The sequence below is a fragment of the Erpetoichthys calabaricus genome, chromosome 13 (assembly GCF_900747795.2).
Source record: "Erpetoichthys calabaricus chromosome 13, fErpCal1.3, whole genome shotgun sequence".
Lineage (NCBI taxonomy): Eukaryota > Metazoa > Chordata > Cladistia > Polypteriformes > Polypteridae > Erpetoichthys > Erpetoichthys calabaricus.
The window spans coordinates 108,563,536-108,581,274 of NC_041406.2; the positions used below are offsets into that span (position 1 = coordinate 108,563,536).

Consider the following 17,739-nt stretch of genomic DNA (forward strand, 5'->3'; position numbering starts at 1 on the left):
AAATTTCTTTGTACTTACATAGGTTTTGATGGAAACATCCTAATTATATTTTTATTGTGATCATGAATGCAAATAACAATAGCTATTCACAATTAAAATAACTTTTATGAGTTTAATTCTGAAGATCTGTAAGATGGATATAAGCATGTATATGTACATTTATATGTATATGTAGATGTAGAGTGCTGTGGTTTATTCCCACCAAGTAAAGACATGCAGGTTAGGTGGATCAGTGATGCTCAATTTACCGCGTGCGTGTGTGTGTGTGTGTGTGTGTGCGTGCGTGTGTGTGTGTGTGTGTGTGTGTGTGTGTGTGTGTGTGTGTTTTTACCCTTGATGGGCTCGACTGTTCTTGTCTTGTACCCGATGTTAGCTGGGATAGACTCTACTGTGCATAAGTGGGTTTGAAAGAAAAGTAGATGGATGAATGTATATACAAATACACTACAATAAAGAGCACAAAATGCAAATACAAGCTTATCTGGCTTCCTTTTTCATTTTCTACTATAGAAAGGGCACAAACAAAACATTTTTTTTCCCACCTGGTTAGTTCTTGTCCAAAGAATTGCTCAGGGAAACATTCGTTCAGGATTTGCTTTTTCAGGATTTCCAACCTGTTAGTTGTGTAAACAGGTAAATCTTTGTCTGGTTTACGAGTCTCTTGATGTGTGTATGCTTGGAGGCAGATGATGATAGTTTTTTTTGTTTTTTTACCCCAATCTGTAACAGTGTACATGCTTACGCTCTCAGGAGTTTATCTTTCCCAATTTCTTTAGGCAGAGAAACCTAAAAGCTAAAGCTTTACCCAACACACAACTTGTTACTTTAAGCTTAATAGCTTCTGTACATTGCTTAGACAATGAGAACATTGTGTCAACGTCCATCCTTCCATCCTCCTCCGCTTATCCGAGATCGGGTCACGGGGGCAGCAGCTTGAGCAGAGATGCCCAGACTTCCCTCTCCCTGGCCACTTCTACTAGCTCTTCTGGGGGAATAACGAGGCGTTCCCAGGCCAGCCGAGAGACATAGTCCCTCAGGCGTGTCCTGGGTCTTCCCCAGGGCCTCCTCCCAGTTAGACTTGCCCGGAACACCTCACCAAGGAGGCGTCCCGGAAACATCCTGATCAGATGCACCTCATCTGACTCCTTTTGATGCGGAGGAGCAGTGACTGTACACTGAGCTCCTCCCGGATGACCGAGCTTCTCACCCCGTCTTTAAGGGAAAGCCCAGACACCTTGCGGAGGAGTGTAGGAATGTAGATCGACCAGTAAATTGAGAGCTTTGCCTTTTGGCTCAGCTCCTTTTTCTCCATGGCAGACCAATGCAGAGCCCACATCACTGCGGACGCCACACTGATCCACCTGTCAATCTCCTGCTCCATTCTTCCCTCACTTGTGAACAAGACCCTGAGATACTTGAACACAATGTGTCAACGTAACTCTCTAAATCCTTTTCAGAGGTTACTTCCTGTAGGACAGTGTGTCTGATCTTGTATTTGTAATTGATGCTCCTGTATTTCACTTGTAGCATTTTCCACATTAAACTGCATTTTCCAAATGTTTGCCCAGTCCTGAAGCTTGTTTTTTGCTACCTTAACAGTGTTTGCCATCTCTCCAATTTTAGTGTCATCTGCGAATTTCATAAGTTTACTAACTATACCAGAATCAATGCCATTAATATAAATCAGAAAAATTAATGGACCATATACGAGACCCCTGAAGGGCTGTACCAATGAGCTCACTCTGTGTCGAACAGTCTCCTCTTATCTGTACACTTTGTCTGCTGCCTGTTAACCAAGTTGAGATCCAGTTTTATAAATTACCTCTGATGCTTACAATTTCTGGTTTCAGAATTAATCTTCAGTGTGGGACTACATCAAAGGCTTTGAATGTCTAAGTGTCATACTTCTTGTTTTTGTTAACTGTTTTAATAACCTGCTCAAAAAAAAATCCAATAGATTGGTATGGCAGGATTGTTCTCTCATAAACCCATGCTGGCTGTTAGTTAGTATATTATTTTCATGTGCGTACTTTTCAAATTTATTTCTTGTTGTAATTTCCATAATTTTACATTAAACAGAAGTAAAAGTTATTGGTCTGTCATTGTCAGGATCCATTTTGTCTCCCTTCTTGAAGATTGGAAAGTTAATAATGTGACACCATTGTCTAGATGTGAGCCAAGAGGGATACTCCACATTATTCTGCTCTTTTTTCCAGACTAAGGGGTGAGAGATACAAAGCATATATGGCAACTTTAGGGACCTTTAGTGTTCACTCAGCAGTTCCAGATCTCTGTTCCTAAAACCTAGTGTTGATACCTGAACAAGTTTAGTTACCTGTTGCAGGCCATCGTCTCAATGCCCTTCATTGAAACCCCTCAGGTGACACAGAGTCAGTTCTTCCTGTCTGTCTTCAAGGTGATTCTGCTTTATTACAAATCATATTCTGTTTATATAAGAAATGTTTTGTGCTCAGATCCTTCCATATATTTTTGTCTCACCCTAGACTCTCCCTTCTGTGATAGCATACCACTTCCCTTCAGCTAGTCACTCCAAAATGTAGTGGTTCTAAAGATCAGCTTCCTATTCTACCTTTGTAAGAGTCCTAAAGATAAAAACGACAGTTCCAAAGGTCAGTTCCCCGTACCTCAGTTCACAAGCAGTTCTGCTCTTTATCAGACATTGAAACCCACACGTTCAGGGAATAACCCCATTTTTAAAGTTCCCAAAATGTCAGTTATATTATCACAAGCCAATTTTAGGATTCTGTTATCCGAGTCTCTTGAGTTCATCACTGGCCCCATCTGGTTTTTAGGCCGAGCTTTTGCTAGGGGACCAGTTTCATGACACCAGTCCTCCAGTACGTCTCCCATCTCAGGTGACTGTTTAAATATGCATAATAAGGGTTTATAGACGTCTTTCATTTCTTTCCATACAATTTGTAAAATGCCATCAGGTCTGGGTTTTTTTAGTACTCTTTAACACATCAAGGGCTTGAAGCACATCTGACTCTTCTGTTTTAAAATTTAGTACCTCAAGGTATGTTTTTATTCTGCATGGGGCTTAATATTTACATTTACTTCTTTCACTGACACCTTTATCTAAGGAAACAGAACATTTGTGATACAATTGGTTATTTTTCTTTTATTTTTCCAGTTAGAACACAGACTGGAGAAATAATAATAATAATAATAATAATACATTTTATTTATATAGCGCCTTTCCCATGCTCAAGGCACTTCACAGAGTTTAAGAAAGAATGGCAGGGTATACAGTATATAGCATTGTACAAACCAGATAAATAAATAAATAGGATTAAGACAGTAAATTCAGAGAAAAAGCCTAACAGACAACATACAGGGTAGGATTCAAAAGTAATGAGCCTTTGTTCAAAAAGACAAATTTATTGAGCAAATCAGTACAACTAATTAATAGTCTTCAAAATAGGCACCTCCTGCATCAATACACTTTTGTAGGGGGCTTTTCCATGACTCGAAGGAGTCCACGTAGGCCTGTTCCGGGATGGCTGCAAGGGCTGCCTTGACATTTGCTTGGATGTCCTCGATCGAGTCGAAGCGTTTTCCTTTCAGCGCTGATTTTAAGCACGGAAACAAGAAGAAGTCAGAAGGCGACACGTTCGGACTGTAGGGAGGCTGGGGGACCACCGTAACATTCACCCGGGCCAGGTAGGCGCTCACGATGAAGGCGGTGTGGCTGGGCGCGTTATCGTGGTGAAGCTTCCAGCTGTCCTTGATGTCCCTTCGCTTGCGCGCGACTCTTCTTTTCAGCCTTTTCAGGACTTCCAAGTAGTAAGCAGCATTCACGGTCTGTCCTTGCGGGACAAACTCGTAGTGGATGATCCCCTTCACTCCGAAGAAGGCAATGAGCATGGTCTTCGTCTTCAATGCGTACCGTTGCTCTAACGAACTTTCCATTCGCACTACTGCACAGGGGTTCCCGTCAAGGCCGATCCTACCTCTCTGAAAGCTCGGAGCGGTAGGAGCTCCGTTGCGTTGTGAAGCCAACACCCACCGTCGCCGTCGCTGGCAAGTGGGGCGCGCGGCGAGGTACGTTCGCGTCAGAACAAAATGAGGCTCATTACTTTTGAATCCTAACCCTGTAATTGATGGCCTAGCACACACACATAGGTTACATGAGCATCTTGACATAAAGGTAAACTGAGAAAAGGGTAATAAAGTCAAGTAGAGCTAAAAGCTTTCCTGAACAGTTTTCTAAAAGAACTCATGGAGTCAGCTGACCTGAATGTTTTCGGTAGGTCATTCCAGAGTCTGGGTGCTATACAGCTGTAGGCCCTGTCACCCATGGAGTGTCGATTAGTGTGGGGTACAACAAGATTGCCTGAATCAGAGGACCTTAGTGGGCGAACAGGCACATGGTGATGGAGAAGGTCACTGATGTAGTTTGGTGCAAGGTCATTTAAGGCTTTGTAGGTTATTAGTAGGATTTTATATTCGACTAGTCATTTAGCCCGTTACAATAACGGGCGCTAGAACAGTAGTACATAAACATTAGTAGGAACAGTCTATATTAAATGGCAAGGGACTTTGACCTCATTCTTTTTGTTGGTCGTATTTTGCTTTCTTTCAGCCTTTCTTTTGTTGATGTTTACTTGATGAGCTGACCGTTCTTCGTGGGCTGCCACTGTGTATTGTGTGTCTTTAATTTTCTGTGACAGTAATACTGTCTAGTACGGCTCTATTCAATAAGGGTGCGCACAAAAAGGCTAGCTTCAAAAGGGCGACCTCATTTGAGTGCGGCGAATAAAGGCGTTCGTAGATAATTTAATTCAAATGGCTCTGGAATATGTGAAGAGCAACAGGTGCAGATCTTTATTTACGCGCGCCTTTATTCACTGCGCCCAATTGAGGTCGCCCTTTTGAGGCTCGCCTTTTTGTGCATGCCCTTATTGAAAGATGCCTGTGCGCACCTTTATTGAAGGATACTGTCTTGTACGTCCGCTGGCTTGTATGTCCGTAATATACCTTTAATTTTCTGTGGCGGTAATACAGGCGTGCGCGTCGGTAATATGCCTTTAATCTTCTCTGACAGTAATACTGGCTTGTATGTGGCTGTAATATGCGTCACTGTATTGTGTACCTTTAATTTCCTCTCGCAGTAATACTGGTTTGTATTTCCGTAAAACGCCTCTAACTTTCTCTGACAGTAATATCGCGCATCGCACCGTGCCCCGCGCATGCGCACTTCATCAGAAGACACCCACACACGGACACCTGGACGCACATAGGGATTTTATATATATAGATTCTGTAAGACACAGGGAGCCAGTGAAGATGGAGCAGGATGGGTGTGTGATGTGCTCGCTGCTGCTTGTTCGAGTAAGGACTCTTGCAGCAGAGTTCTGAATAATCTGGAGCTGTGATATAAGATTAGAAGGGGCACCTGCCAGTAGGGAATTACAATAATCGATGCGGGATGTAATAAAAGCATGGACAAGTTTCTCAGCGTTAGAAAAGGAAAGGAAGGAGCGAACACGGGATATGTTACGGAGGTTAAAGTAAGGAAGTTTCTTAATGTGGTTTATGCGGCAGAATAAGAAAATAAGGAATCAAAAATAACACCAAGATTCTTTGCAGTAAAGGCAGGTCTGATGAGATCACCACCAAGATGGACTGGGAAAGAGCTCATTTTATTAAATTGCACTTTAGTCCCAATTTGCAGGAGGTCAGTTTTGTTGCAATTTAATTTTAAAGAGTTCTGCTCCATCCAGGTATTAATTTCACTAAGGCAGGTTGTGAGCTGAGAGAGCTCCGATGAAGTTCCACTTTTAACATTGAAATAAAGTTGAGTATTGTCTGCATAAAAATGACAACCCAGTCCAAAGCTACGAATAATATGGCCAAGGGGAAGCATATAAATACAGAAAAGAAGAGGGCCGAGGACAAAGCCCTGAGGAACTCCTTGTGTGACTGGCGCTGAGCTGGATCTGCTGTTGCCAAGACTAACAAACTCTTGCCTATCAGTCAGATAGGACTTGAACCACTGGAGGGCAGTGCCAGAGATACCCAGCATGTTCTCCATTCTGGTCAATAGAATGTCATGTTTGACAGTGTCAAATGCTGCACTGAGGTCTAATAGAATTAATATGCTGGTTTGTCCAGAGTCTGCTGCCATAAGCAAATCATTGGTTACCCGTAGCAGAGCAGTTTCACAGCTGTGCTGCGCCCTGAAACCAGACTGAAAGGGTTCCATCAAATTACAGGGTGGGGCAGAAATAACTCCCACATTTCAAAAAATCACTGTGGGGTCCCCAAAGCAGGTAGAGGGGTGCAGTCCATTCCGTTAGGTAGGGTACATAATAAAGTTTTCAGTCGTCACCATGCCATGGTCGGGTGAGCATCGAGGCTTTGCAGTGGAGGCTTTTTTCAAAAATGGCGAATCTGTAACTGCAACGCAGAGGGCGTTTCGCACGCGGTTCGGTTTACGTGCTAATGAAAGTGTTCCAGACCGGAAAACGATTTTGCTGTGGGTTCAAAGAGTAAGGGCAACTGGATCTGCACTGAAGAGAAAACCACCCAGACATCCCAAAAATGTGTGAACACCCGAAAACATTGCTGCAGTGAGGGCTTCGATTGAGCTGTCTCCAGCGCGTTCAGCACAGAAACATGCCTCAGCTCTTCGGATTTCGGAAAGAACTGTGAGGCGAATTTTGCATACTGACCTTTATTGTGACATTTTGTGACTTTTTTCTGTGGGGGTACCTCAAGGCCGAGGTTTTTAAACATCGTCCTCAGTCCTTGGACCAACTAAAGGAGGCCATTCAAGAAGAAATTGAAGGAATTTCGTCCGACATGCTAGTGAGAGTGATGGAAAACTTCCAAGAATGGCTCCAAATGTGTATCAGCCATCAAGGCCACCATTTGGATGGTATAATTTTTAAAACTTAAAGTAAAAAAACTTTTTTATATCTACATTTGAGAAATAAAAAGTTTTTGGTGATACCTCGTACCATTTTTTTTCAATCCCCCTTTGAAATGTGGGAGTTATTTCTGCCCCACCCTGTAATTAGAAGTTAAGTAGTTAGTGAGTTGGGAAGCTACAATGACTCATGGTCACACAATGGCAGCAGCATGATTTAAACCTACAACCCCAGGGTTTTCAATCCAAAACCTTAAGTTCTAATCCATGCAGCCTGGATTTTGATTTATCCTTGCACAAAAAGAAGGCTCAAGCCTTTTCCTTTAGCGCACTTCGTATTTTTAAGCGTACATTTAAATGATCACATTTTATTAACTTGTCTAATTAGTGAATCTGATGTTGAGTGACGTTGTTCATTCACAGGTCTTTTATGTGTGAATATCTATGAACATTGCTAACTGAGCACCTAAGTGAATTGATAAATCAGATGTAACTACTTCACACTACCATTGGATAGCTCACAGACATATTTATTGATTTTAACACGTTTATGTATTTTTTTCTACCATCTTTAAGCCCTGAATGCATCTGTATATTCCCAAAATAAAGTGGGGGGTGGTTAGGTAAGGCGCCCCGTAGCCTCTGTTAAGGCTGCTGGCACAGTTGCTAACAGTGGCACTGTGGGCATTATTTGGAGAAGTACAATAAAACACAGAAAGCGTACATGCAAATTAAAGGTTAAATAATGTCTTCCTTTAAATCCACCCAGGGTGTTAACTTGTAACCTTGTAAAAATCCATTCAAGGGCCAAATGCCCCTACCTCCCCCTTCTTTTTTAATGCTATTTTCAATTGAGGAGCTCTTTATCTGGCTTTGCTCATTTGCTTGTTTCAACCTCCCCCCAACCAAATCCCCAATCCAGACACTCACAATAAGCGCAGATCGAGAAGAATCAAAGCACATGCTTTTGGGTAGAATGACATGTGGTTCATAGACCCCATAATTAGTTCCCCTTCCTAGCTCAGAGCAGTAATTAAATCTGCCACTTCTGCTCTGCTGATTCATTTATTTAGTCATTTAATTGCTCGACTGAATGCGTCGTTATCTCCGGGACGGTAACATTTTATTCATACAAATAAAGCATAATATGGAGGGCTTTGTGTGTGTCATGAGCAGGGGTGTGTGAAAAGAGAGGATATAGCTGTTTGATTTAGGATTGGCATTTTCTTCTTCTTTGGGAGATGTCTTGGCTGCAAACAGACGAATATGTTCTCTTACACTGCCCAGAACTTTGCCATCTCCTCCAGAACCAGCCTTAGATAATGTTCAGGTCTTGTTTAATTTTGCTAGTGTGGTTATTCCAAAATGCCATAAGCTCTTAACTGCAATAAATAAGGAAATCCTTTCACAACCTTCATTTTAATGACTATAGCTCTTGGCTGGTAGTTTGTTTGTTTGTTTTTGGTATACTGTATTAATCCTCGAAGGGAGATTCTCTTTTTTGCATACCCCAACTTATTTAGAGTCTTAGAGGCAGAGTGCAGGGTCATCTATTTGTACAGCGTCCCTGGAGTAATTGCAGGTTAAAGGCCCAACGTAGTAGCAATCCTTCTGTCACTGCCAGGATTTGAACCAGCAACCTTCGAGTTACCAGCCCCGATCCTTTAGCCACAGAGCCACCACTCCACTTTGCAATTTTTAATATTTTTTGTGCTTTAGCAATAAGTTTAATCTATTTTGTGATAAATCTATTGCTCAAAATCTAAAGTAATGTGAACAAAATAAATGTAACCTTCCCCCAGATGATCATAGCTAACAGAACAAGGGTTTCAAATTAGATTTTAGGTTTCAGGCTAAGGGGTTACAAATCATGGTATGGTGGCACAGGGGTTAGTGCTGCCATCTCAAAGCTCCACACACTTCACATATTCTACTTGGGTAGTCATCTGCTTTCTTTTCATTTCCTAAAAAAGTTCATATTGTATCAGATAAATTGGTGACTCTATATTGGCCCTGTGTGTTTGCTTGTGTTTGAATGTGCCACGTGACAGACTGGCACTGCCTTGACGCAGTTCTGCAGGGATATACGCTGAGCCGTGCAATCCTAAAATGAGTTACTGTATACATTTGAAAATGGAAAGATGGAAGAGTGAAAGATCATGATGCCACCTTTACTCTGTGGGTATGCAGTACAGTAATGGTGGATTTACACCATGTTCTGGACTAGAATGCTTGACCATTTTTTTTTTTTTTTGCAAGCTACCATGACCTTTTTTTGTTTCCTATATGCATAATAAAAAGAAGAATTTAAGAATCATAGTTTGCATGCACCATTGTAAACTGTATGTTCATATTCCACTTCATAACATCAAATATGGAGACTGATGGATGTTAAAAGAAGATCAAAAATAATGAAGAATGTAGTAAGGCTTTTAAATAGAGTGGTAATAATGCAATAGCTGTGAAGCACTGAATCGTTGTCCAGGGCCTTTTCCTGCCTTGCACCAAGAGCTGCCATGATATTAAGCAGGTTTGAAAATGTCATCCATCCATCCATTTTCCAACCTGCTGAATCCGAACACAGGGTCACGGGGGTCTGCTGGAGCCAATCCCAGCCAACACAGGGCACAAGGCAGGAACCAATCCCGGGCAGGGTGCCAACCCACCGCAGTGAAAATGTCATGTTAAGTAAAATTGTAATCTGATTAAACCATCATTACTTATTGTATGTAGTGTCCTTCAGTGAAATTTATGACAAAATTCTTTACTTGTACATCAGTGAGCTACAATAAGTGACCTAAACAGGTTCATTCTATGAGTCAGTGCTGAATACCGGTATAAAATAGATTGTTCTGTAGATTAATTGGCTACTGCATGCAGGGGCAGTAATAGAATTTCAATTCCTGGTATATTTTAAACCAAATAACCTTGCTGTTTAATGCAGTGGCAGGTTATGCCATCCATCCTTCTGTTTTCTGACCAAATAGAATCATGTAGGACTAGAGCCTATCCCAGCAACACAAGGCAGGAATGACCTTTTCATGACACCCTAACCTACTGCAGGGCACAGTCACTGGCTGACTAACTCATACTGGTCAAGTTCAGAGTTACCAGTCAACCTCATTAGGATGTAGTTGCAGGAAGGCTGCATGGGCACAGGAAGAATGTGTAAAATCTGTACAGCCTTTGATAAGCATGAGTTAAGTATCTGTGTGTGACCATTTTTTGAATAGAACCACTGTTTGCATTGGACCTCTTCCTTATAAATATTGGGGCAGATGCCTGCTAAGTGTTCCTTATTGCTCAGGTGTTTAAACTACATGTGCCAAAGTATATGTATTAACTGTGAATGTGTACCAGCAGTCTTAGTGTTTTGAATAAGAACATCTAAACCAACATACAGACATAAAGAACAAGAATTCCATAAGAATCACATTTCACAGAGCAAAGTCAGTTCTTACTTCTTGAAAATGAGAGAAGCCTCTGATATATGTGGCAATCAGCAACCTGCAGTTTGGCAGGGAAAAACTTGTGTGTGGAAGACAGAAGAGTTATCAAAGTTGTGCATACAAAGAAAACACTAAAACAACTGCTGAGCAAAAGCTCTAATGACCTCCACGGCCCTTGTGTGAAGGTATCACAAATTATAATACAAAAAAAAATGTTGATAGCACAAATAAAATGGCCACTCCTCGAGATGCAAAACTCTCATACATTCAAAAATTGTGGTCCAAAGTAGGGACCTTCCTCTACGAAAAAAATGGAGGAGATGCCATTATTTTAAATATAATGCCCTACAAAGGGGATTCTGTTGAGAGCGTGAGCAGCTGTAAACTTCTTAGAGTGGCCATGACTAATTAGCTGAAGTGGGCACAATATATTTCGACTGTTGACAAGAAAGACCACTAACTCCTTTAGATTCCGAGATGCCTAAGACAAAGCTCAGATTTCTACACTTATTCACACTAACCTATACAGGTGTATGGTTGAGTCCACTTTCACTGGCTGCATGCCATCCTGGCTAAAAAAAAAAAAACAAAAAACCTGCATATGGCGGTGAAGGTGCCACAGAATATTACTGGCACACAGGACAGCTCACTGAATTAGAAACGCTCTGGATAAGAGCATCTGCTAAATGTTGTAAATGTAAATGTAGAAAGGTAGCATTTGCAGTAATCCTGGCAAACACTACAAGACGATTGGCACTCACACTAGTAGGTTCAGAGACGTGTCCTCATGTTACTAAACAGCCACTCATACAAATCTTATGTCTTCTTGCATGAATTTTTATTTCACCTCCTGTGGCTGGTGCATATCCCAGCTAGCACAGGGCACAAGTCAGAATAACTATGAACAGGGTGCTATTCTATTGCAGGGCAAACACACCCATATACAACAAACACAAACTAAAGCCAATTTAGCATCACCAGCTCACCTAGCATGTCTTTGGACAGTGGGAGGCAACTGGGGTAGGTACCGGGAGAACAGTCAAACTCATCATAGGGAGGACTAATATATTATATATATATATATTATATATATATATGTAATGTGTATATATATGTGTATATATGTAATGTGTATATATATATATATATATATATATATATATATATACAGTATATATATATACAGTATATATATATACAGTATATACACACAGATCCATAAATATTTGGACAGAGACAACTTTTTTCTAATTTTGGTTCTGTACATTACCACAATGACTTTTAAATGAAATAACTCAGATGCAGTTGAAGTGCAGACTTTCAGCTTTAATTCAGTGGGGTGAACAAAACGATTGCATAAAAATGTGAGGCAACTAAAGCATTTTTTTAACACAATCCCTTCATTTCAGGGGCTCAAAAGTAATTGGACAAATTAAATAACTGGAAATAAAATGTTAATTTCTAATACTTGGTTGAAAACCCTTTGCTGGCAATGACAGCCTGAAGTCTTGAACTCATGGACATCACCAGATGCTGGGTTTCCTCCTTTTTAATGCTCTGCCAGGCTTTTACTGCAGCGGCTTTCAGTTGCTGTTTGTTTGTGGGCCTTTCTGTCTGAAGTTTGGTCTTCAACAAGTGAAATGCAGGCTCAATTGGGTTAAGATCAGGTGACTGACTTGGCCATTCAAGAATTTTCCACTTCTTTGCTTTAATTAACTCCTGGGTTTGCTTTGGCTGTGTGTTTTGGGTCATTGTCCATCTGTATCATGAAACGCCGCCCAATCAATTTGACTGCATTTTGCTGGATTTGAGCAGACAGTATGTCTCTGAACAGATCAGAATTCATTCGGCTGCTTCTGTCCTGTGTCACATCATCAATAAACACTAGTGTCCCAGTGCCACTGGCAGCCATGCACGCCCAAGCCATCACACTGCCTCCACTGTGTTTTACAGATGATGTGGTATGCTTTGGATAATGAGCTGTTCCACGCCTTCTCCATACTTTTTTCTTGCCATCATTCTGGTAGAGGTTGATCTTGGTTTCATCTGTCCAAAGAATGTTTTTCCAGAACTGTGCTAGCTTTTTTTAGATGTTCTTTAGCAAAGTCCAATCTAACCTTTCTATTCTTGAGGCTTATGAGTGGCTTGCACCTTGCAGTGCACCCTCTGTCTTCTCTTTATGGTAGACTTGGATATCGATATGCCTACCCCCTGGAGAGTGTTGGTCACTTGGTTGGCTGTTGTGAAGGGGTTTCTCTTCACCATGGAAATGATTCTGCGATCATCCACCACTGTTGTCTTCCGTGGACGTCCAGGTCTTTTTGCTGAGTTCACCAGTGCTTGGTTTCTTTCTCAGGATGTACCAAACTGTAGATTGTGCCACTCGTAATATTGTAGCAATTTCTCTGATGGGTTTTTTCTGTTTTCGCAGCTTAAGGATGGCTTCTTTCACCTGCATGGAGAGCTCCTTTGACTGCATGTTGTCTGTTCACAGCAAAATCTTCCACATGCAAGCACCACACCTCAAATCAACTCCAGGCCTTTTATCTGCTTAATTGATAATGACATAACGACGGACTTGCCCACACCTGCCCATCAAATAGCCTTTGAGTCGATTGTCTAATTACTTTTGAGCCCCTGAAATGAAGGGATTGTGTTAAAAAAATGCTTTAGTTGCCTCACATTTTTATACAATCGTTTTGTTCACCCCACTGAATTAAAGCTGAAAGTCTGCACTTCAACTGCATCTGAGTTGTTTCATTTAAAATTCATTGTGGTAATGTGCAGAACCAAAATCAGAAAAAAGTTGTCTCTGTCCAAATATTTATGGACCTAACTGTATATATACCTCCTCTTTGTTCGATCAGCTGCTGGCTTGCTGCTGCTGCTGCCGTGCCGCATGATCTGCATCTCGCACGGCTCATCAAACATTTAAAAGCCTGTACAGCAGCTGTCCTACTCTTTATCTTTATTTCCAGTCCCAGGTGTGGTTAAATCTTTTGGCACAAAGTCTTGTACCGCATAACGTGAGTTCTTGATATTTTTTAGTTTATAATTTAAAAACGGAATAAGAATCTGAAAATTTAACAACATCACAATAAAGTCGATAAATTCTGGAAAGAATAATAGCAAACATATATATGTAGGTTTTAAAATAAGCCCTATTTAAAGCGTGACAAAAAGCGTGATATAAAAACATTACATAAAATCGTTGCAATTTTAGGCTTAGGATTTTATATATATATATATATATATATATATATATATATATATATATATAAACTGTATATACCCCACTGGTACCTCGGTATACGTCCACTTTGGAATAAGTCTAACTTGGTATACGTCCTGTTTGGATGCGAAAAATTTTGCTTGGTATACGACCTTTGTTTGGAATACAACTCACTACCGTGCTACCCTTGTTTACCTCTCTCGAGACAAAGCCATGGCTGCCCACGAGCGTCAGTATGCCAGTTGCTAGCATTCAGTGAACAACCCGCGCTATAACTCTCTGTGTTTCACATGATTTTGTGTTTTTTCACGTAAATTTGAATTGATTGTTGAAAAGTGTGAAGGTGGCATGCGTATCCAGGACTTGGCTGCTGCATTCCGTATGCCGAGAACGACAGTATCTACGATTGTGAAAAACAAAGACGTTATTAAAAAGTAAAGTGAGGTTAAATTTTCGTTTTTTTTATCTAATTGCTTTTATATGTATGTATTTTAGTATTAAGCAGTATTTAAATTATTTTATACAACCCCATCAATGTATAATATGCCAATAACAATAGGATTTTTTTTCATGGGAATGGATTAATCATTTTCCCTTTATTTCTTATGGGAAAAATTTGTTTAGTCTAAGTCTTGCTTGGTATAAGTCCAAGGATCTGGAACAGATTAAGAATGTATACCGAGGTACCTATATATATATATATATATATATATACACACATACAGAGAGAGAAAGAGAGAGAGTAGATATAAAATAAAAAAATCAATAGAGAAGTCAAAACAAAGTCAGTTCAGTCACTTCTGACTCAGAGCTCTGTCATTGTTAATTGTGGGTCCTTAATGAATGCCCACTTTCACTTGCAATCAGGTGTTTATAACGGACATCCGGAAGGGACAAGGCTTCTATCTTAAGGTGGAAGTGATTTTAGTCATCCTCGTCAGTGTCCCTCTGAACTGTGGGCAGCAATGGTGCCCCCTCTTGATTCAGGGTGGTTTTGCTTTACCTTCCTAGAGCCCAGAAGATACTGCCTGGGTGCTCATGCTGTATATTATATATACAGTACATTACATTATACATGCATGACAATAACTTGAATGTATCTGTCAGATCAGTTACCATCAGTACATTTGAATTTCCTTTTTATTTGGTCTAACTTGTAAAAATTCAGTACATTTCAGATCCAAAAGAGCATCACTAGCTGACTAAATCAATGCAGTAGAATTTTGTAAAGGCTCTTTGTAAAAGTGGTTTAATTGACAAAAAATCTCCTCTTTATTGCATATAGCTCACATGCTCAGTGTTGCCCACTGTGGAATAACGTGCTGGTGCAGTTAAATAAATTCACCAGTCAGGAAAAGTCTGCCAACAAGCCAATATTTCACTCCCTAACCCCGCAGTGTGGAGCAAATTTGTATACCTGTACCAAGTTCCAAACATTTTTCCTAGGGCCATTTCCCTAATAAAGGACACATGTGGCCGCTAAAGAAAATTCACAAGTGGAAGAAATTCGTCGGAAAAGATAACGTATGGTCTTTCCTTGTACAAATGGAGAATCAATGCAGAGAAAGCTTCAATGGTGTGGATTTGCACACCAGACAAAAACACACAAGCACATATTTGGCTTTATATATTGAATAGTACTTTTCTTCTATTTATCTCTAGCTATATAAGAAATCTCAGAGGCTCTGACAGTTTCAGTACCTGTAAGTTGGTGTTTGTTCTCAAAATTTGCATATGACAATGGGTATATACAGTATAAGCAAATCAATCAAATGTAAAAAGACTCTGGTTTATTGTAGTAGCTTAAATGTTGTAAAATTAGATGCCAAAGGGAATAGAATATTGTGTTTTTCAAAAGAAGTATCAGAACAATGTTTCAGAGTTCATTGCCACAAAAACTGAAGTGCTTAATTTAAGTTTTAGTTAAATAGGAAGTCTCTAGACTAGAGATGGAGAAGAGCCAAGCTCTGGATTGCTTCAAATAGTTTAAGGTCCTGTGATTTTTATTTTTTTTTATTTTTTTTTTTTAAAGGACCTCGGTTGAAATTCAGACACTGGATGGCGATTTCTTGCTTTGTTTCATGTAGTCAATAACAGCTCTCATTATGACTAAAAGTGTAATTTGTGGATTAAAACAATTGAATACATTTTAAATTTTAGGCTTTACATTGTATGACATTTGTAATGTATTATACATGCCAATTAGAAATGCTTTGTGTGCATAATATACTGCATTCTATTAGGCCACTGTACAAACATATATGTGTGCTGGTTATCTTGGCAGGCTAATATATCAAATAAAAATCCAAAAAAAGGATGACCTCCTTTGCTTCCCTGTTGTCAGCTGTTGTATTAAACATACTGTAGATTTTGTGACAGTATCACATTTTTCTTAAATGTTACAGTACACAGGGCATAAATCAATTTACTTATTTCTCACTACTTGGTCACAACCCAAGATATGTTTTTGAGTTACTGCTGTTGGGTCATGAGTTACTGTTGTATTTAATAGGAATTGGTCACAGATGCTTTGTGAGGTGGTTTGGGTTAACATTAACATTATTCAAAGTTATTGTCTGGTTTTACCTGCATTTTTATTATTCTTTAATTTAATATTGTTTTTTGTATCAGTATGCTGCTGCTGGAGTATATGAATTTCCCCTTGGGATTAATAAAGTATCTATCTATCTATCTATCTATCTATCTATCTATCTATCTATCTATCTATCTATCTATCTATCTATCTATCTATCTATCTATCTATCTATCTATCTATCTATCTATCTATCTATCTATCTATCTATCTATCATATATTAAATACTACCTGTTCCCCATGGCTCCGCCCACATACTAGAGAAACAGGACAAACTTTAAAAATCAATAAACAAAAAGGTATTGCTAGGTAAGCAGAGGCAAGTTACACTCCAAAACACATAAGTAGACCAACTCCTGACATCAAGCTTCCCCCTCCCCTCGGCCCGCAGCCTCTGTCTCGGATTAGTGTGAATATATCGCTCCTGCAGGCGAACTATGATTCTTAGCGCAATGAGTGAAGTCACAAAATCAACTGGAATTTCTCTCGTTCGCTAGCTAAGCGGATGTAAGATACGCCCCGAGGCCTGTGCGTGAGCAAAGAGGACCCTGCCCCCCCCTTTCCTTCGGCCCGCTGTGTCTCTCTTGGATTCACACAAATAAATCAGTACCGCAAGCGAACTACGATACCTGGCGCAATGAGAGAGGTTGCAAAATCAACCAGAATGTTCAAGCAAATTATAGAAAAAAACCCGATGTAAATCCGTTAAGTAGTTCTCTGGTGAAAAGCAGGCAGACAGACAGACGTTGGATTTTATATATATATCAGGGGTGTCCAACTCCGATCTTAGATGGCTGCAGTGGCTACAGGTTTTTGTTTCAACCCAGTTGCTTAATTAGAAGCCAGTGCTCACCAATCCTCAGCAGATCTTATTTAAATTCACTGCTTGTTTGTGTTTTAACTTTACCATGTCTTTTCATTCTTAAATCATAGATTTTTTCCCCTTTCTAATGATATATGTATCATCCAAGTGATTTGAAGCCTAAAATGGATGAGTAATTTTCAGTTCTTCACTTTCTCTATAGTTTCCTTCTGAGTACTTAATTAAAGCAAATAGTGAATGATGAATACACACATGGGTGGAAATTAACACAAGCTAGATGTAGAACTGCTGGTTCCATTGTCATCTGCATCTTATTGCTAATAAGGAGCAGATAAAATAATAAATACAGCCATTTAAGACCAAAATAAGAAATTAAGGATTCAAAATCTTAACAAGTGAGACAACTAAAATGAAGAAGAAAAATGTAACTTGAGCAATAAGTGCTTCATTAGCAAAGAATGATTTCTCATGAAGCAATTGGGTTGGAACAAAAACCTGCAGCCATTGTAGCCCTCCAGGACCGACGTTGTTCAACCCGGATTTAAAGGATCTGATTCTTAAATAGCAGATAAATTAAATGTAGTTAATTATTAGCAAAAACTAATCACTATCTAAGAAAATAGTTAGAATGAAAACCTATAGCCACTGTGGCTCTCCAGGATCGGAGTTGGCAAATATCGTGTGTGCACAGGGGTGTATTCATTGTAGTTCCAACCTAACAGCTCAACTTGGTCTGACACTGAGCC

The 17,739-nt window shown here is 39.9% G+C and overlaps 1 protein-coding gene across 1 annotated transcript in view; it reads left to right on the top strand.

Annotated features, from left to right (window-relative positions):
- zgc:110045 (uncharacterized protein LOC664755 homolog) overlaps positions 1-17,739 on the top strand; it is a 462,322-nt gene that overhangs the window by 263,529 nt on the left and 181,054 nt on the right. The gene's annotated exons all lie outside the window — the stretch shown is intronic.